General features: G+C 55.3%; 1 protein-coding gene across 9 annotated transcripts in view; it reads left to right on the plus strand.

The window, feature by feature from the left end:
* The window catches only part of LOC101791127 (discoidin domain-containing receptor 2), a 58,306-nt gene that overhangs the window by 921 nt on the left and 39,392 nt on the right, over window positions 1-17,993 (plus strand). For 2 of the 9 annotated variants that reach the window (XM_027471207.3, XM_072025121.1), the window contains exon 1: window positions 14,231-14,390. The exons of 1 other annotated variant lie outside the window; for it this stretch is intronic. The gene's annotated coding sequence lies outside the window, so the exon portion shown is untranslated. Of the gene's footprint in view, window positions 1-5,112; window positions 5,191-9,029; window positions 9,426-11,451; window positions 12,628-13,884; window positions 14,198-14,230; window positions 14,391-17,993 lie in introns of those variants that run through there. 6 more of the 9 variants (XM_027471210.3, XM_027471209.3, XM_072025120.1 and 3 more) reach the window with 6 other exon arrangements.

A 17,993-nucleotide genomic window follows, 5' to 3' on the forward strand; every position in this document is an offset into this window, starting at 1 on the left:
CTGCTTTTTGTGCTCGGAGATTGAAGGATAACTCAGCGCTTTGATAACTCAACACTTTGGTCTCAAATGCTGGGCTCTTCTGTCTTTAGTGGACTCCTTTGGAAAAAGAAAAAAAAAACACAAAACACATTGTGAGAAGCGTAGCAGTGGTTCCCTGTAGGAGCCAGAAGCAGCGGTGTGCGGGCAGGGCCCTGCTCCCCTCCACCGGCCCCTGGCCCCGTTAGGGTGCCGCTGCCCGGCCGGCCGAGTGGCCCCAGCCGTGGGGGTGAATGAGGAGCTCCCCGGGAATCGGCTGCGGTGCCGCTCGTGGCTTGTTCTGCCCATGGGTCCTGGCCTCTGGTGTCTAATCAAGGAAAGCAATTGCATTTTGACGAGACCTAATTCCATTAGCCAGGTGTGTGCTTGTCCCCGGGGAGATGTCAGGGTGTGTGAGCTTTCTGCTGCTAGCGAGCGCTCTGTGGCCTTCCGATGGCTGCAGTCAGATCTGTCTGATGGCTGCAGTCAGATCACTGCCCTGCAGTCAGATCACTGCCCTGTCCTCAGCTTCCAGGAGCCGTCCATGTGAGACCCTGAGGCTCGGCTTCCTTTTCCTGCCCTGGGAATTGCCCAGGTGACCTCCTCCTCCTCCCCTGGTATGGGCTCTGTGCCTTTCCCAGGAGCGTTCTTCTTTCTCATTCGCCTCGCTGTCCAAGAAGACTTCTTATTTTATTTTTTATTTTTTGGCACGTCTTCCCTGAGTTTGGTTTGTACACAGTGACAGCCCTGGCCGTGGAGAGGCTGTGAGCACAGGTCTGTGGTGAGGGAGGGAGAGCCAAGAACAAGATCTGGGTGTCACTGAAAGCTGTCAGCTTGTGATGGAGGAGGATGTTCAAAGCACGCGGCTGTCAGCTGGGGCTTGGGGCAGTTCCATGGGTGGAACCGGGTGGAGATTGGATCCTCCAGGCCTGAACCGCCACTGCGGAGATGGTGGCAAAAAGTTGCTTTTTTTTTTTCTCCAAATACCCTGGAGCTGCCTCAGCTGGAGCAGAGGTGTGACAGGACCTGGCCGGGGTGATTTTTCTGTAGCGGTGCTGCCTGCTGCTGCAGCTCCGTGCTGCCCGATGCAGTTGCTGTTGCTGCAGGTGTCCTTGAGTAACTTCAAAGTGGTTGAAATGCCCAAGAACCGGGGTCTTGGAGCACTCTGCTTGTTCCATGTTCCTTGCGAGATGGCTCTTTGCTGGCGAGTTTGCCTGCAGTGGGGGCCCTGGTGGGATCAAGGATGTCCTGTATGAGCACTTTCGAGTAGGTGACCCCTTTGAGTGGGTGACCGGGGCAGGGAGCGACACATCCAGGTGCTGTGCTCTCTCTGTGGATGCTCTTGGCTGTCCTGGGACCGTCCAAAGAAGTTACAGGCATGGGAGAGGCTTGGGCATCCAGCACGGGGGAGGAATTGAGAGAGGCAGATCTCACGTGGAGCCAGCACGGGGCGGCTGCCTCTGCCAGGCATGCCCTGGCTGGATGGGCTCAAGGCAGGTTCTCTGTGGGCCCAGGGGTGGGACTTGCTGCTTGGTTCCCTTATTCCCTAAATGTTCTGCCATTCCCTTGGGCCGTTTGTCTCTGCTCATGTTTGCCAAACACCGCCTGCACTGCTCATACACCACAGCTGCTTTTGCAGGTTCCCAGGTACTGCACAGTTGTTCTTACTGTGTTTTAGTGGCTATAAGCTGATTTTTAAAAAGGAGTTGGAACTTGAGCCAGAAAGCCACCTCTTTTTCCTCCATGATTTGGTTGAGAAGCTGCACTATGGGGTGCAGCAGCTGAGCCCGGTGGTGTTGCCCCCCCTCCCTCCTTACTACAAGTGCTTGCCCAGGGACCCGGGGCAGTGCTCCACTGCTGGGCTTTGATTTTAGTAGTTGACGTACGTTTGGGGGTGTCTGCTCTTAATCTTACAAAATTAGGAACTTGGAGACTTTTTTTTTCCCACAGCGCTTTGTATAGCCTGAATGTTTGCAGTCAAGCAGAGCTAAAGGCTTTTTTTTTTCTTAAAGAACCAGTTTCTTTAGGTCAGCATTTCAAATTATCGTGAGGCTGAGTCGCGTTTGGAGCTAGAAGGTGCCGTTGTTGACCAGGATGGCTGCACCGTGACTGTCACCCCGTCCTGTACACAACAAAGCCCCTCGCAGTGACTCTCATTGTTCATGGAGGGGCTGAGTTGCCATCCCTGGAGGTGTTTAGAAGTCCTGTAGCCATGGGGCCTGGGGACATGGCTTAGTGGTGGGCAGCAGGGCTGGGTTACTGGTTGGACTGGATGATCTCAGCGGTCTTTTCCACCCTAAAATACTCTGACTTCATGAACTAGTGGTCGTGCCAGAGCTGATCTTTTTAGAGCTTAGTGAGTGGCTTTAGTGAGGAGACAAATTGAGGGAGATCCCAGTGTGGTGAACTTGATCCTCTGCTCTCGTGGTGATTAATGCATTTTACCTTTCCATTCTGATTTTTGCTTCCTTCGGCTTGTTTCATAACAGTTACTTTTGCAAATTGGACTGAAAATAGGCGCTGGAAGTGGTGAATAATCACTTCCCTTGGAATAATCCCGGGCTGGGAAGAGCCAAGGATTCAGTCCTCATGATCTCTTGTTAGAAACAGGCAAACTTTTTTTTTTTTTTTTTCCCTTCCTGTATGCTGTGTAGAACATTGAACAGCGATTTCTATCCAAGAACTTCAAGGAAAGAATTTCCAAGTACTTGAATGACCGGCTGGGGGCAGGTAGGAAAGGGCTGCCTGGGTGTCGGGGCCGAGAGCAGGGCAGGGTGTGAGCTTCCATGGAAAGAAGTGAAAAGCAAGGAGGTCTGAAAAGCTTCTCATCTGAAAGCTCAGGGGCTGCAGCTCTGCATGTGCAGGCACGAGAGCGGTGCTGCCTGTTCTGCCACCACCACGCTGCTCCTCAAGGAACAAGGCACGGCTGGCCCCACAAAGATGGGGGCGGATAGGGGAGTCTGGGAAGCTGCTGCTGTGCTGCTTTCTTGCTCTTTGCTCTGCTCGTGCTTCCCCAAGGCTTTCACCAGGAAGGAAAGCATGTGTCCCTGTGGGGATGTAGCACAGGGCAGAGCGTAGGGCTTGGGGATGCTCCTGGAGCTTCACTGCAAGCCTGGGGAACGTTCCTCTGCATCACTTGAATCAGCTTCAGAGTAAAGGTGGCTCTCCAGGAGCCCGTTCCCTTCTTTTCAGAGCTCCTGCTCTGCTGGTGGCTCCTCTCCATGGGAGCGCCTGGGATCTGTGAGCTGGCTGTGGGGAAGTGCTGATACACGTCCAGAATCCAGGAGTGAAGAAAATGCTGTCTTATATCCAGGTTACTGCTCTCACCTCTTTAATGGATTCCTTATCCGGATGGTGCTCAACTTGCAGCTCAGAGCTTTTTCTTACACTCTTAAGTGCCTGCTTAACGTGAAGGAGTTTGCACAGAGACGTGAGTGCTCGCAGGCTGCGGAGGTTCAAAACGTGATGCTGCAGCGCAGTGCTGGCAAACCCTCCCGGTGTCTGGAGCTGTGTGGGAGGAGAGATGGCTTCTGGGCTGTGTGACCCCAATGGGGAGAAGAGCAGCTGGGGTTTAACAAACTGGTTAAAAACCGTATAGGCCCCCAAATTCTCAGGAGACATCTCTGCTTTCCTAGAAGCTTCCTTTAACAAGCTGATTTCTCAGGCTGATTGCTTGCAGATGAGCTCATGCCGTGTATTTTGTAGGGAAAGAATCTGAGCTTGGGCTGGGGAGCCAGGGAGCTTTAACATGCCAGTCACATGCCCAGTGGCCTCATGGCACACACAAAACACTAGAGGCAGTGAAAGGAGCCGTCTTCAGGACGGCTTTGTGCTCCAAAAAGAGCTTTCTGAATATGAAGCATGCCAGGGGATGCTCCTGAGCGCTGGGTCCTGTTGCTTGGACAGCAGCAGGAGAGCGAGGAAGTATTTCATCTGTCCTCAGCTCTGTTTCTCTCTTTAGTGTGTGTGGCGCTGGGCTAAGCCCAAGCGAGGGAAAGCTCTCATCTGCCTTAATTCCACGGCCCTCTTTCTGCTGGCGTCAGCAGAGGAATTTGTGTAGGATTGATGATATTTTTTGCTCTTAATGCATCAGAGTTTAGTGAGCAGCGAAGCCTTAATGCTAGTGTTGTGCTGCGGGGGATCCCGCAGACCTCCGGGCCCTCTCCAAAGGGATGTTTTCCACCTCTCTCGATAGCAGCCGGGCTGAAGGTGTCCTTACAGGGAAGGCCTGTGCTTCCAGATCCATCCCGGGCATGGTTTGAGGATGTTGAGAGTTACACAGAGCTTTTGTGGGGTGGTGGTGGGTGGGTGCTCCCAGCGAGCGGAGCGGAACGAGCTGCGTAAAGCTACTGGCAACAAACTCACAACCTGTTCTCACAGGCCAGGTAGGAAGGTAACCCTTCTGATCCAGGGCCTCTTTGTGCCTGGCGTGATTCCCTCTTCCAAGTCCAGGAAGTATCACACAAAACTGCTCGATTTGGGGGGAGTTTCACTGGTACTGATTATGGAAATGGGAGCTGAGGAGCCCCTTGTTTCCAGTCTCAAAAAAATAAAATAAAGTCAGACTAGGCAGGGATAACTTCAAATCAAAACCTGAAATCTGACGGTGTTTTATGTAACTTGAAGGCAGGCACGTAGAAAGCAAGATGCACTAAACCAGCTGACACTGCACGGCGCTGTTCTGTGGGTCCCCTCTGTGAGCTTTTGCTGAAACAAGTGGGAGAAAGTCGACCCTCCAGGTGGGTGCAGGCGTGGTGGCACTGCTCTCCTGTCACTTCTGCACATCTGCTCCCCCGGAGCACCACAGACGTTGTCCCCTACCTGCACACGGATATTTCATAGAGCTGCTTAGGGTTCTCGTGAGCCTGTAGTACAATGCAGGTTAAAATATCCACTTTGTGTCATTGTGTTTTATTTTCTAGATAAAATCATTGTGAACAGGACTTGTTTCAGTTCCATTTCCTTATGTACTGCCTAATAATCCCAGGATCATACATTTTTTCCTTCTAACGAAGACGACTGGTAAAGCACTTGTTGCTCTGGCTGATTGCACTGAGGTTGTTTATTTTTCAGAGCAGCTCGACCGTGTCTTCCTTCACGCTGCTGCTGGATGGGATCCTGCTGGCCTGGTGGCGGGCTGGCTGCCCACCTGGAGACCCTGCACACGTGTGGGAGGTGAGGGTCTGTACCCGGGAAGTGCTGCCCAAGCCTTGGTTTGCCCGTGGAGCATTAAAACGCCCGCCCGCTCAGATCTGGTGCTCGCAGAATGCGTGAGCTAGGAATTAACTGGGTGGAGTTGTCCCAAAATCTGGGTTTGGGGCCTGTCTGCTCCTAAGGCAGCAGCTCTCTGGGTGTTTGCTTGGACGGGCTCCCAGTGTGGATGATGCTCTCCTGACCTGGTTTGACTTTTCCTTCGTGATGCCTGGGTACCGAGCCCAAAGCTGCCTGCAGAGCTGCGGGGTCGGGAGAGCCCGAAACGAGGTGGCAGGAGGTGGTGGCTTTGGATGTGCCACGGGGATGGAGGAGAGGGCGAGAGGAGGGAGGGACAAAGCAAACAGTCGTGCTTCTTCCCGAGGATTGTCGTACGCCCTGAGCCTGCCAGCTGCGATTTGGGAGCCAGGAGAAGAGGGCGGGGTATTCTCTTCCAACCAGATGAATTTATGCAGCGCAAATGAAAAGCGAGTTTCTGTGGGAATAGCATTTAAGGTGTAAAAACGTCCCACCCATCAGTAACGGGGAGCTGCTGAGGGGTGAGCAGAGGCAGAGCTGCAGAGCACGCTGTCTTTTCAGACTCTTTTTCCTTGAAGGATGAGAATCTGGGCACGTTCTGCTGCGCGTTTCATTTGGTGCTGGTCTTGGTCACTCGTGCTGTGTTCTTGCTGAGAGCTAACGCTAGCCAAGCTTCAGGTTTCATCACCCACCCGTAGTGCTGTTATGTTATTTCACTTGTGCTCGTTTGTTTCTGCCTGTCAAAGCACACTGCCGGGCAGAAATAGCTGGGGTACTAGGACGAAAATGTCAGCCTGTGGTGGGTGCCTTTTCCTGCGCTCAGGGCAGTCCCACCTTCGTGCTGGGGAAGGCGATCGGCCAGGAAGGGTTTTTTTGTTTGTTTGTAGAGGAGCTGAGTTGGGGGTGCCTGTGAGCACAGGTGTGTTGGGAGCTGTGATATTGTAGGGGCTGAGGCGTGTGACCCAGCAGGTGGGAACAGATCTCAGGCTCGCAGAGCCAGCCTCGCAGTGAGCTTCCTCGCTGCCCTCCCACGGGGGTCCCAACGCTGTGAATTCATCCCGTGCGCGTTGTTTTTTGGTGGGGTGTTTTGCATTGGTCTGGATTGTGATGGATACTACTCAAGTAACCCCACTCCACAAAGTGTCGTCCCAAGGGCTGAGCCCCCCGCCTTTAGCAGTGGCTCGGGCTCCAGTGTGGCATTTTTGGCCTCCTCCCAGCACTGGAAGGACACCGAATAGCAGCAGTGCCTCGGAGACCTCCCCAGAGCACGGACTCAGTGGGAAATCACTTTGCTAAGTTGCTGCAAACTTCTTGAGTGCTCATGGCCGCCTCGCTTTTTACTTGTGTTTGTGAAGTCTTGCGAGCTCTTGCACTTGAATACGCAGCTGAAGTTAAATGCCAGAAAGAAATCTCTTATGGCGGGTGCTAATTAGTGCTGGGCCAGGCTGACGCAGTGTGCTGACCCCGTCTGAGACCTGCGCAGCGCATCGAGGTACGGGCACTGGTACTGCAGGATCCCTGCCAGGACACGGTCAGCCCAGATTGTGTCAGTGCCGACATCTTCGTTAAGCGGGCCTTTAATTGAATCTAGAGAGAGCTCTCTGGAGAAACTTGATGCGAGTCTTTCATAAAGCTGCTGGCAGTAATTCCTCTGCCTCTTCGCCGCCGCTATCACAGAGCCGTGGAAATGCTGGTTGGAGAGGACATCTGGAGGCCTTCAGCCTGACCTCCTGCTCGAGGTGGGACGGTCTCCAGCGTGTGATTGACTCAGCCGTGGCTTTGTCTGGCCAAGTCTTGGAGACGTACGGGGATGGAGCTGGGTACTGCACGGCTCAGCTTTTATTTGCTTTAGCTCCGGAGCCGTACCTACTGAACCGCCCTGCCGCGTGGGTTATGCATTTAGCTTTGAATTACCTCATCCTGCAGGTTTCAGGGTCTTGAAGCGAACTGTTGGGAAATGTCCCAGCAGGGCTCGCAGCACGGCGTGTAATGAACCTGAATCCTTCTGCCTTTTCCGTGCTAGTACGGGAAATGTGAGCCCATCCTCGTGCTGCTTCCACAGAGAAGCAGCCAGGGCCCTGCGTGCGGTGGTTTTCTCATGTTTGCACGGGCTCCTACAGGTGAGGCAGCACGTGCAGGATGTGTCCCATCGTTGACAGGAGCAGAAGGGTGCTCGCCCGGCGGCACCAGAGGGGTGCTGGGCTCTAGGAGGCGCGGGCTGAATGCGGGGCACATCCCCGGCCCCGAGCCGCGCATGGGATCGGGTGTGGGCCAGCTGTGAGCCCGGGCTGAGGCCACACATACACAAGGCTTGTGGTTGCCTTTCATCTGCCCTCCTCAGCCCCTCGTGCTGGGAGGGGAGCGTTTTCCCCCGGGTTTGCTTTTCTTTCAGAAAAACACCAGGTCATGGGTTGAGCGTGCCTGCTGGAGCGCACATCGGAGCCGCCTGCCATGCTCCCGGGCACTAACGAGAGCAGAACGGCTCCCAACATCTGAGAAGTAAACTTGCCTCCAGCAATGCCACAAGCTTCTGGAAGTCAATGAATGGCATGTAGCGAGGCCAGCCCAGCGGCCTCCTGTGTCATCTGGGCTGGGCTGGTTTCTGCAGACGGAGCTGGGGATTGCAACATCCCCGCGCTGGCTGGGGCTGGCAGGCCTCGCTTGGGAGGGGGGTGGCAGAAACGCTGGAGCTGCTGGGGAGGTGAAAGCTTCCCTTGCTGGGGCTGTGCTGCTGGGCTGAAATGTGGCCGTGTCCCTGGGCTCTGCTGTCCCCATGTGTGATGGGGTGGTTGTGGGGCTGTGTGTGTGTTCATGGTATGCAGGTGGGCCCCCTGAGCTGATCGATCTCGGTGGCTACAATCATCTCACTGTCCTCTGCTCTGTGCTCACCTGGGCTCGGTGTGGTGCTCCTGCTCCCAAGGGAGCACTGCGGTGCTGCACGGAGTGGGGCGGTGAGCTTGAGTGGGTTTGAAGCTCTGCTCCTGCCAGCAGAGAGGCCAAGGGGTGTCCTGCTCGCCGAGAGCCTGCCAGGGCCTTGTCTTGCATACCAGGGGCTGTGGAAAGGGCTGGGAGCGCTGGCGTCTGCTGTCCTCTGGTTGTCTGAAGGAGATGGTCCTTGCTGAGGAATCGCAGAAATGCGGCGGGCGACTGCTGCTGACAGCTGCTCCGCACAGAGCTTTGGGCCAGAAGTGCAGAGGTCAGGCTTTGGCTGCAGGGGCAGAAGCAGCAGCTCTGCAGGACATCAGCAAGAGGCTTTGGCTGACAGCTCGTGTGGGACCGGCTCATCCCTACACCGGTAACTCTTGCAGGGGTCTGTCCCTGTGCCTCCTGGCTGGAACTTAGAGCCAGTGCTTACGGTTTGTGGTGGCTTCTGCTTGTCGTCTCCGTGTCTCTGGGAGAAAAGCTCCAGTGGTGGTGGCTGATCTGGAGCCAGACCTGAGATACGTGCTCAAACATCGCCCTTCCTGGTGAGACCTGCCCAGCGCAGGGAACACGGGAAACTTCTGGGTGAGAGCAGTGGGGCCGGAGGAGCAGTGCAGCAGGTGACAGCAGGGCTTGTCCCCAGCGGTCCCGTGAGCTGTGCAGCCCCTCTGCTGCCAGCGCTCCCCGCACCTTCCCTGCTCCAACCTCACTGCGGAGCTGGAGGGCAGGAGGAGCTGGCATGCTGTGCGGGGGAGGAACGCGTGAGGACAATGCTGGGAACATCGGATACTATCTAGTGCTTAAAGCAGAAAGGTCAGCTTTGAAAGAGGCCTGGTGCCTGCTGAATATATCCGCTGGTTCCAGGGATTGGGTGTCAGAAGCCCGGAGCAGAAGGTTACCGCATGTATGAGCGAGCTGAGCCCTTCCCTGCAGCAGCAGCGATTCTCTGCAGCTCTCGCAGGACGCTGGAAGGCACTTGGCTCGTCCCGCAGACGAGAGCGAAGAGGCTGGAGCCTGCTTGGGCAGGTCCTGGTGTCCAGGGATAGGGAGTGGGGTCTGTTTGCAGACAGTGTTTTTCTCTGCCCCTCTCTGACGGCTCAGTTGGCAAAGAGGGACAGGGAGAGTGTTTACAAGTGTGTCTGTGCTGAGCGCTGCTCTACGCCGGGAGTTTACTCTTCGTCTGGATGACGTCTTCGCTGGGGCTCTGTCCCTACAACTGCAGCAAGCTGATCTCGCTCTGCGTGTTCTGACCTGCAGGTGTAAGTACACACAACTTTCCAGCTCTGCCCTCACCCCTGTCTTTGAGGCAGCCCCAAATGCAGCAGCTGGGGCGTGTGCTTAAAGACAGGGCACATGGGAGGCTGCTGGGTGCTGCTGTTCGGATCTTTCATGGTAGTGTTCAAGCTCCACGTGTGCCTGGGGAGGGTCTGTCCCCCATCAGGTGTCCACATGTCACCACGTGTGCTGCCTTGTCCTGTCTGAGCCAGCTTCCAGCACAGCTCTCAGTGGCATGCTGTGTGCTGCAGTGGCGTGGTTCTTTTGGAGGTATTTTTTTGGAGGTTGCCTCCCATGCTTCTCTGTGCCAGGTTCTGCTCCTCCTCCTCTTCCCAGGTGGGAGGCAGGCGGTGGCTCTCCTCGCAGCAGGAGGCTGATGCTGGCAGAGCTGGGCTGAGCTGAGCGGCCCTTTCCCTGGGGCTGGACGTGCTCTAGTGATGGAAAGAATATCTGGAGGTATTTGAAGCCCGCCTGGTGCCATCCTGTGCCGTGTGCTCCAGGTGATCCTGCTTGGCAGGGGGTTGCACCAGATGATCTCCAGAGGTCCCTCCAACCTTGGCTGTTCTGGGATGCTGTGACAGGTGGGGACAGGGGCTGGCTTGCACCACCCCTTGCTGAAAGAATAAGCAGCGCAGCTGCATGCAGGCCTGACCCCTCGGTGGGGCTGTCCCTTGCTCAATTCCCTTATCCCTTCTCAGCCTGCGATGGCTGAGCTGAGGCCCTGGTCCCACCTGACAGGAGGTGGTGGTGCTTGCCGTGGCCTTTTTGGGAAGGGCAGGCAGCGGTCCTGCCAGAGCTGGGCCGGGGGTGACTCAGAGACAAGGGACACACGGGGCCCAAGGCAGAGCCACTGCAGGAGGGTTCTGGTTTGTGCCTGGCACAAAAGGATTTCAGGCTCTACTACAGTTGTTTTTTTTCCTTATTCTCACTCGGACACGTGCTCCTGGCCCACAGCTGGTAACTGTGGCTGCCTTCTGGCCACAGCCATTAAGGTTTGGGGCATCTCTCCTGGCATTCGTTTCTGCAGCGTGAATGTGCAGCTCCTCTTCCCAGGGCGCTCTGGGCTCAGTACAGTCAGATATTCAAGACCGTCAGTGTGTCTTTAACTGTTTAAGTTGCCTTCACTTAGCACCAAAATGCTCAGCAGTGTTCATCCATTTATTTCCAGCACTACCTGATCCTGCAGTGGCCCTGGGATAAAAACTTTCTGGTTTTGGTGCAAACTGCTCACTTGTTGGTCAGCCACGGATTTCAGATTTCTTGCTTTGTTGCTCAGACTCACCTGAGTGCAGCTGTTATGCTTAAGCACTGGAAGAAAGCTGGTTTTAAGCCTGCTGAAACATGTCTGGCTTGTAAATAATTAACGGCACTTTCAAGGCATTTTTTTCCGTGTTGTGAGACCACCTTTTATCTCTTCTGACAATGCTCTTGAAATATTTCTGGGTTGCAGGATACCACATGGGCGCCACAAAAGTAGCCAAGTTGTCCCGTATCAGGATAAACAAGCTCTTGTGTCTAAATCTGTGTATGGAATTGAAGTATCTGCTGATTGGTCTTCCTCCGCTAATTGCTCTGATCTTTGCTGAAGCCAAGCACAATCGGAGGGAGCTGAAAATGCCAGCCCTGGCCTGAGCTGGCTCCGCTTCCTCGCAGCCTGGAAACCTGCTCATGCTGCAGAAAGCTGTTCTGTGCAAAACCAAAACAGGGTCTGTTGATGTTATTTCTAGTCCTTTGAGAAGATGACTTACTGGTCACATGTGCTGCTATGAGGTCATTAGGAAGTCTCTCAAACACACAACTTGAGAAGCGATGATGCCATTGCAGAAGTATGCTCCCTCTGCGCTGTGAGATGCGAAACGCGCTGCAGTGCTCCAGTTTGTAATAGCTTTGAGTGGGATCTGTTATCGTGCATACTTGGGTCCGTTCCAGCGAAGAAAAAAGGGCTGTTTTCTGCTTTGCTTTATGCCTAGGGTTGATTAGGGAGCGCGCGCGGCGGGGTAAAGTTACATTTCAGAGGGCATCCAGCAGGGAGCCTGTTGCTGCGTCGAGGCGCTGAAGGCAGGCGAGGCCAACTGCAAGATCAGCGGATTTCTCCGTGCCTCCGCGGCGCCGTCCTGCCCCTGGGAAAGGAGCTCCTCAAACCCACGGGCAAGTCGGGCCCCTGCTCTTCCCGGGGCTGTGGGGGCGTGGGAAGCTTTTGCCAGCCCCTCGATGCTGGTTTTGGGGTGGGCTTTGGCTCCTGTGCTGTTACTGGTGCCCCCCTTGGGTTCCCTGTGCTGGATGCCCCGAGGTGCCCTCTGCCGCTGACTGCTCGTGGTCCTGGTGTACCCCAGAGGCCTGTGCCCCGCTTGGGCCACGTGCAGTCATGCCGACAGGGCAGGCACCCATATTTTGGCAAAAAGCACATCCAAAGTGTTTTATCTGAATCGGTACCACCCTCTTGGGGTGGGGCTTCCCAGGCCTGCGAGTCCTCGTGCCTGTTCATCTCCAGCCTGCTGCTCATCATGTGCTCCATCCCAAGCTGCAGATGAGCCCTAGGGGTTGTCCCCTCATCCGAAAAGATCAGCACACTCAAACACAAGAAGAAGAGTAAATAGTTTTCTGTTCTCAGCACAGGGGTGGATTGTGTGGCTGAGTGGGGGCAAGGAGGCAGGGAGGAAGATGGAGCCAGGAGGCATCTGACTTGCCCATATGACCACGTCTTTCATCTTGCAGCTGCATTTTCCTGCTCGGATTTGGTGTGGGCACAGTCTGGCTCAAGGCTGCTGCTTCTCTTCTCTCTGAATTCCCCAAATACCTGCTACTTTTGTTCATGCTTCGCTGTGATTCCTCATTGAAGTCTAACGTAGCGTATAAATCTTGGAAGAATGGGCTGAATCGCTCTGCTGCCATCTGTGCTTCTCAGCCTCCCGCTGTGGAATTCCTGTGAGTGTCACCGCACACAACACCAGCATCTGCTTCCTACCCCTGCCCAGCCGCCCCTCTCCCAGAAGGACACGTCCCTCTGCTGGGGGTCTGAGCAGGACATCGTGGCCCTGTCCCTGCCTTGTGGCTTCCTCGCTGGAGGGAGGCCAGCACTCGCATTTCCCAGCTGACAAGCCAGCCAAGCACTTTTCTTTTGCCTCCCTCTGCTGTTGTTTCCCTGCTGCTGGCCCCCTGACAGTGGGATTGTACTGGTGACCCCAGGTAATGTTCCTCTCAAATCCCAGCAGCCTCCATCACCCAGGTGAGCTTGGGCCCAGCCTGCTGGGGGCTGCCACGCTGCGGGGCTGTCCAGTGGCTGCAGCAGTGGCTTTTCAGCTTCACACCTTGTACCCTCAGCCCCCAGAATCAACTGCATCTGGAGTGGGTTTCTGACCACTTGAGTGGTTACGTGTCTTGCTGTGGGCCCCCTGTGCTGTTGCTCTTCCCCCCCCAGCCAGCCCCTCGCTGCGGAGGCGCCGGCTCCTCCACTTCTTGCTGCAGCTCCCGAATCAAACCCACGCACCCGCTTGCTCCCACCGTCACTGCGCTGATGCCCTCGTCCCAAAGGACTTGGTATTGCAGTGATGCTGTGGCAGGGTGCCACCTGCCTGGTCAGCCTTTGTGCAGTTCCCTCATTTTGTCCCTGCTTTGAGTCCCAGCAATGCCAGTTCTCCTTGGTGTCTCTGCCCTGGGCTCTCTTTAGTGCAGTCCCCTCTGTCCCTCCTGCTTTTCAGTCTCTGTGTTTAGAGGTGTATGTTCAAATAGAAACAGCAGCACGCTTGGTGCCCCAAAACATGAAATCATAGCGGTGCCCTTGTGCTGTGTCACCCATCTCAGTGCGCCCCTGTCCTTGGGGCTGTGCTGCAGACCCTGGTGCTGTTGCCTCTCGTGGCAGAGCACAGGAGTGGCGATGGTGCTGTGGGCACCAAACAGACCGCGAGGGCACCAAACACAGCAGCCACCTTACAGCATTTGAGTGGGCAGGGACCTGTGACTTCCAGGAGAGCAGGCTGTGCTGGCGAGGTTGTCCTCCCCTTGGAAGGAGAGGAGGGGTCTGGGTGGCCCCACATCACTGGTGGGGTTTAAGCCTCCTGCTGGCTGTGCCGGGGGGCAGGATCAGGAGATGGGTGCAGCTCCTGGTGCCTTCTCACAGCTCCCCAAAGCCCTGGAGCTGTGGGGCAGCAGCACGAGGTGGAGGAGAGATGCAACTGTGCCAAAGCTGCCCCAACCCCGGTGTGGGTGCTGGGCTCTCCCTCCTTTGGGGCAGGCTCCGGCAGCAGAAGCCCAGGTGAGGGAGAAGCCCCCTGCCCTGATCTTTGCCTGCAATAATCCTGTCGGCTGGGCTTAATGAGTGACTAGCTGTGCCTTTGCTTTTTACCTTTCCCCCTTTCCCCCCGGCGAAGGGTTTTGAGCGGGCAGCAGGCTGTGCTGACGTCTGCCCGGGGTTTTTCCAGCGAGCGCAAGCGGCCGCATTAAAACAAGAAGGTGCAGGCTGGCTCTGCCGTGCCGTGCCGGGGCCTGGCTTGCCCCTGGGACTACATGGGCCCTGCTTCCTGAGCAGGAGAGCTGCTTTATGTTGTGGTTTTACTAAATGAATTCAAAGCTTGGCCTCTCTCCAGGCAAAGCCTGGGCCAAGTGCCAGCAGAGCAGCCCCTGGGGAGAGCGCTGGAGCGAGGAGGGGCCAGCGGAGCGGGGAAGAAGCGGAGGAATCCAAGGAGGCCGGTTTGCCGAGCAAACAGCTCTGTTTCCATCTGCTGGGCCGGGAGTTGCTATAGGAACTGCGATGATAGAGGCAGGGCCATCTCTTGGGCCTGTCTGCGTCTCGAGGAGGGAGGGAGGAGGGAGGAGTTGCTCAAGTTTGAACATATCATGTGTGCTGGTGGAAAGTTGCAAGGAATGTCGAAACTACAGCCTGGCTGGGTCTGTGGAGCCCAGCAGCCACGCTGCCGTCCTTCCCCGCGCCCAGCAGCCCCCGAGCGAGGCAGGTAGGGTCCTTCCAGCGGGGCTCGGCTCTGAGCTCGCTCCAGCCAGCTCGCCCCGGCGCCTTTCTGTCCCAAACTGGCGAAACAGCCAGCTTCTGGGGGCTGTAGGGGTGGCAGAGCTGGGAGCTGGAGGCTTTTGGCCCTGCTGGGAGGGAGGTGGTGGCTCTCCGTGCCCTGTTTCGCTTCCCATGGCTGCGGGGGGATTCGCGGCCCTGCGGGTGTTGCCGCAGCGCTGCGTGCCCAGGGCCCTCCGGCATCTGGGCTCTCCTGTGTTTGATCGAAACGGGGAGCTGGCCGGTGCCATTTCCCCGGGACAAAAGCACTTTCTGGGGCTGGGGCTCTCCATGCGAGCCCGTGGTGTTTGAGCTTTGTCAGTTGTGCCTGCGTGAAGTGCTGCGGGGCGGGCGGTGAGGGGGACGCACAAAAGCCGGGGCCGGCAGCAGCTCGCCTGAGCCCCACAGCTCCAGCCCCGTGCTCTGTTCCCAAGGAGGCGAAGACCTCCCTGTCCCCTCCTGATGCACCCACTGCATTTTTTTTTCTCAGTGTAAAACCTTTCAGGCTCACGTTTAGCCTGAAACACAGAAGTGGAAGCATGCAGGAAGCTGCTCCTACAAATCCTTGTTAGGGTTAACCATGGGGCTTTCCAGTAGCAGCCGCCCCTGGTAAGTCTGATTATTTCCCTGGTAAACCCCCTTTTTTCAGGTGCTGAGCACTTTCCAAAATATCCTCATTCCCACTGGGGCATTCCAGGGTTGCTCTCAGCTCCGTGGGTGTTTGTTTAATAGCTTTAGCTGAAATTTCATCCACCTCTTTTTGGGTCATGGAGGATAATCTGTTTTAAAAAAAAAAAAAAAAAAAGCGGACGGTGTTGTTGTCTTTTGAGAGGCCGCACAACCAGCTGCCCAGGCCCTCGGTGTGATCTCTGTGCCCAGACACGAAGCTTTCTGAGCTGGGTGGGATCGCAGCCCCCCTCCTTGCACCCATCTCGTCCCCGGCAGCGCCTGCCTGACGCCCGGCTCCTCGAGAGCTCGGCTGCGGCCACGGGGAGTAACCTGCCCCCGGAGGAGAGCTTCCTGGCCGTGGTAATTACGGGTCTGCTGCTGCCTGCCTGGATGAAAACTTGCATCCAGCACACCTTTCCTTTTACTCTGCTAACGTAACTGCAGATGTTCTCATTACAGAGATCCACTTCCAATATTTTACGGAGTTACTGCCACAAAGCAGTGTGGGAGCGTGTCCCGGAGGCTTAATGTGCATGGTCTGCCACGGAATTTCATTTCCTCAACTTTAATTTGTTGTTTTTTAATTTCAGTTCATTTTCAATATGGAAAAGAGGTAAATGGGATCCTTTCTTTGGTCTAGACATCATTATTCTACATGTTTTATTTTCCTCGTGTGCTCTCGTATTTCTCTCCTCATTGCCTGAAACAATCCCAGGGTTTTCGGGTTTCCCCACAGCTACCTGCCTTCTCGGGGTAACTGTGAAATCTCGTTACTTCTCCGTGAGCTCCTGTTTCTGGTCCATCTTGAGGAAATTAGATCAGACTCTGCCTTTCTGCCTTTCCATGGCTGTGAAACGCTAGGAGAGCTTTTCCAGTGTTCTTGTATTTTCCTTTGTTTATAAACAAAACGTTTGGTTTGATTGCTTGCAATACACTGTGGTGAGCAGAGATCTTCCCTGAGCTGTCTCTGGTCATGCTAGGTATTTTGTTGGAACGCTGAGCTCATTAGAATTCCACGAGAAGTTAAACTTTATCTTTTAGGGTTGTGCTAGTAAATAGTAAACCCAGCAGGACACAGTTCGACCTGCCTGAAAATCCTCCTGGGGCTCCGCGGGCTTGCGGCCGGGGTTCAGCTGATGGGTAAGGGCTGCCACTCGCTGCTCCCCTCTTTGCCAGGCACTCCGTAAATGACACTTTAAAAGCACTTCGCGTAGTAAACAAAGCTCGAAGAGCACAGAGCAGCCACGTGCACCCAGGCATCTGCTCCTCGGGACCGCCGGCAGCCCGGCCCCTGGAGCATGGGGTGGCAGGGGCCAGACCCTGACCACTGCTGCCTGCACCTCGGAGTTGCTCTGCTCTGCGGGGTGCTGTCGGTGGTGGTAACGCTCGCTTCTTTCTGACACTGGAAGAGCTTCCTCCAGTTTGGCCTCTTGTTGTAAATGCACGGCTTTGCACACCTACAGATGTTGTGTGGTAAGGTTACGGCAGAGCTGGTGGTGCTCCTGGAGCTCGGGATGAGACGCATTGACAGGTGCGTGGGATTTCCTCCTCCTGAATGAAGGGACACTCTACAAAGCTCATAAAACGTAGCTCTTGGTGGTATTAGCATTTCTGCAGCGGTTTGATGGGAAGTAGGTTGCCAGCTAAACTCGTCGAGGTTCCAACGCAGAGTTTCTGTTTTCATTTTCACTGAACCATCCCTTATGTGTTTGGCTTCCACCCCTGTAAAACCCAGCAGATTCTCAGCTTGGTGTTGGATATTGTGCACTGCTATGTGCGTTTGTTTGCTTCCCTTCTGGTTTTGCAAAGAGCCCGGCCCGGTGATCGTTTCATCTTTTAATGCAAAGTGCTCTGCCTGGATTCTTGTAAAGAGTGCAGGTAGGCAGCCACAGCTGTGAGCTGGGGGTTTGGGAAGGCAGCAGTTAATGAGAGCTGAAGATAACTGAGAAAGTACAAGCGTAGCTCAGGGCAGTGAGAAATACTTTGATATGTGTGTAACAACAAATTTCATCAGTGGTGTTTATGTAGAACTGCTGGCAAAGATTTGAAAAACAAAAAAGACAAATACGCACTGATTACTTCTGTGTTGTTATTAGCAAAGCCTTCCCTCTCTCTCCTTTGTAAGGCTGTTGAAATACCTTCTGTTGCACTGGCAACGGGGAAGGCTGTTAAACACCAGATAACACTTCACAATCTTCGAAACTTGGGCACGACTGGAGCCTGCTTGAAGCAAATTGCCAAAACAACTTTCTGAATCCCGGCTGCTGGAGAACAAGGCTGGGAAGACTGCAGGGCTTCCAGAGTTTGGGAAAACATTCATGTTGGAGCGATGCTTTAAAAGATAGGGGGAGCAGGTGACCAGCAGGCAGCTGGGACTGACTCCAGGCCAGAGCAAGGTCTGGGGAAGCTGATGGGTTAGTAAATTGTTGTCAAATTAAAGAAGGAACCCACTCGGTGATCCACGTGCTCTGATAGAAAGCAGATCCCGTCCAAAAGTGCTCAGATTGTGGTTTTTAATGAGATTCCTGTCCCCGTTGCCAGAAGTAGCCGGGCTGACATCACGTACCTGGACCCGACCAAGCTCCCCGCTGCCGACCCCACAGTGCTGCTCCCGGGAGGCAGCAGCTTTGGGATGGCAGCAGGACTGCTCCCCCGGTGAGCTCGGGGCTGTTGGGCTGACACAGCTGGTGGGCTCCAGGCTGAGAGCCCCTCCTGGGGGGATGGTGTCTGCTCTGTGTCTGCCCCTAAGGTGCACGAAGGTGGTGGTGTCCCAGTTCCCGTGTTGCCAGTCAGTACTGCATTGGGTGGGCTGAGTTTTGGTGCCTCCTGGTAGCTCTCAGAAGTAGCAGGGAGTGGATCCGTGCTAGCCATAGCCCAGGCTCCT

The sequence above is a fragment of the Anas platyrhynchos genome, chromosome 18, assembly GCF_047663525.1.
Source record: "Anas platyrhynchos isolate ZD024472 breed Pekin duck chromosome 18, IASCAAS_PekinDuck_T2T, whole genome shotgun sequence".
Taxonomy (NCBI): Eukaryota; Metazoa; Chordata; class Aves; order Anseriformes; family Anatidae; genus Anas; species Anas platyrhynchos.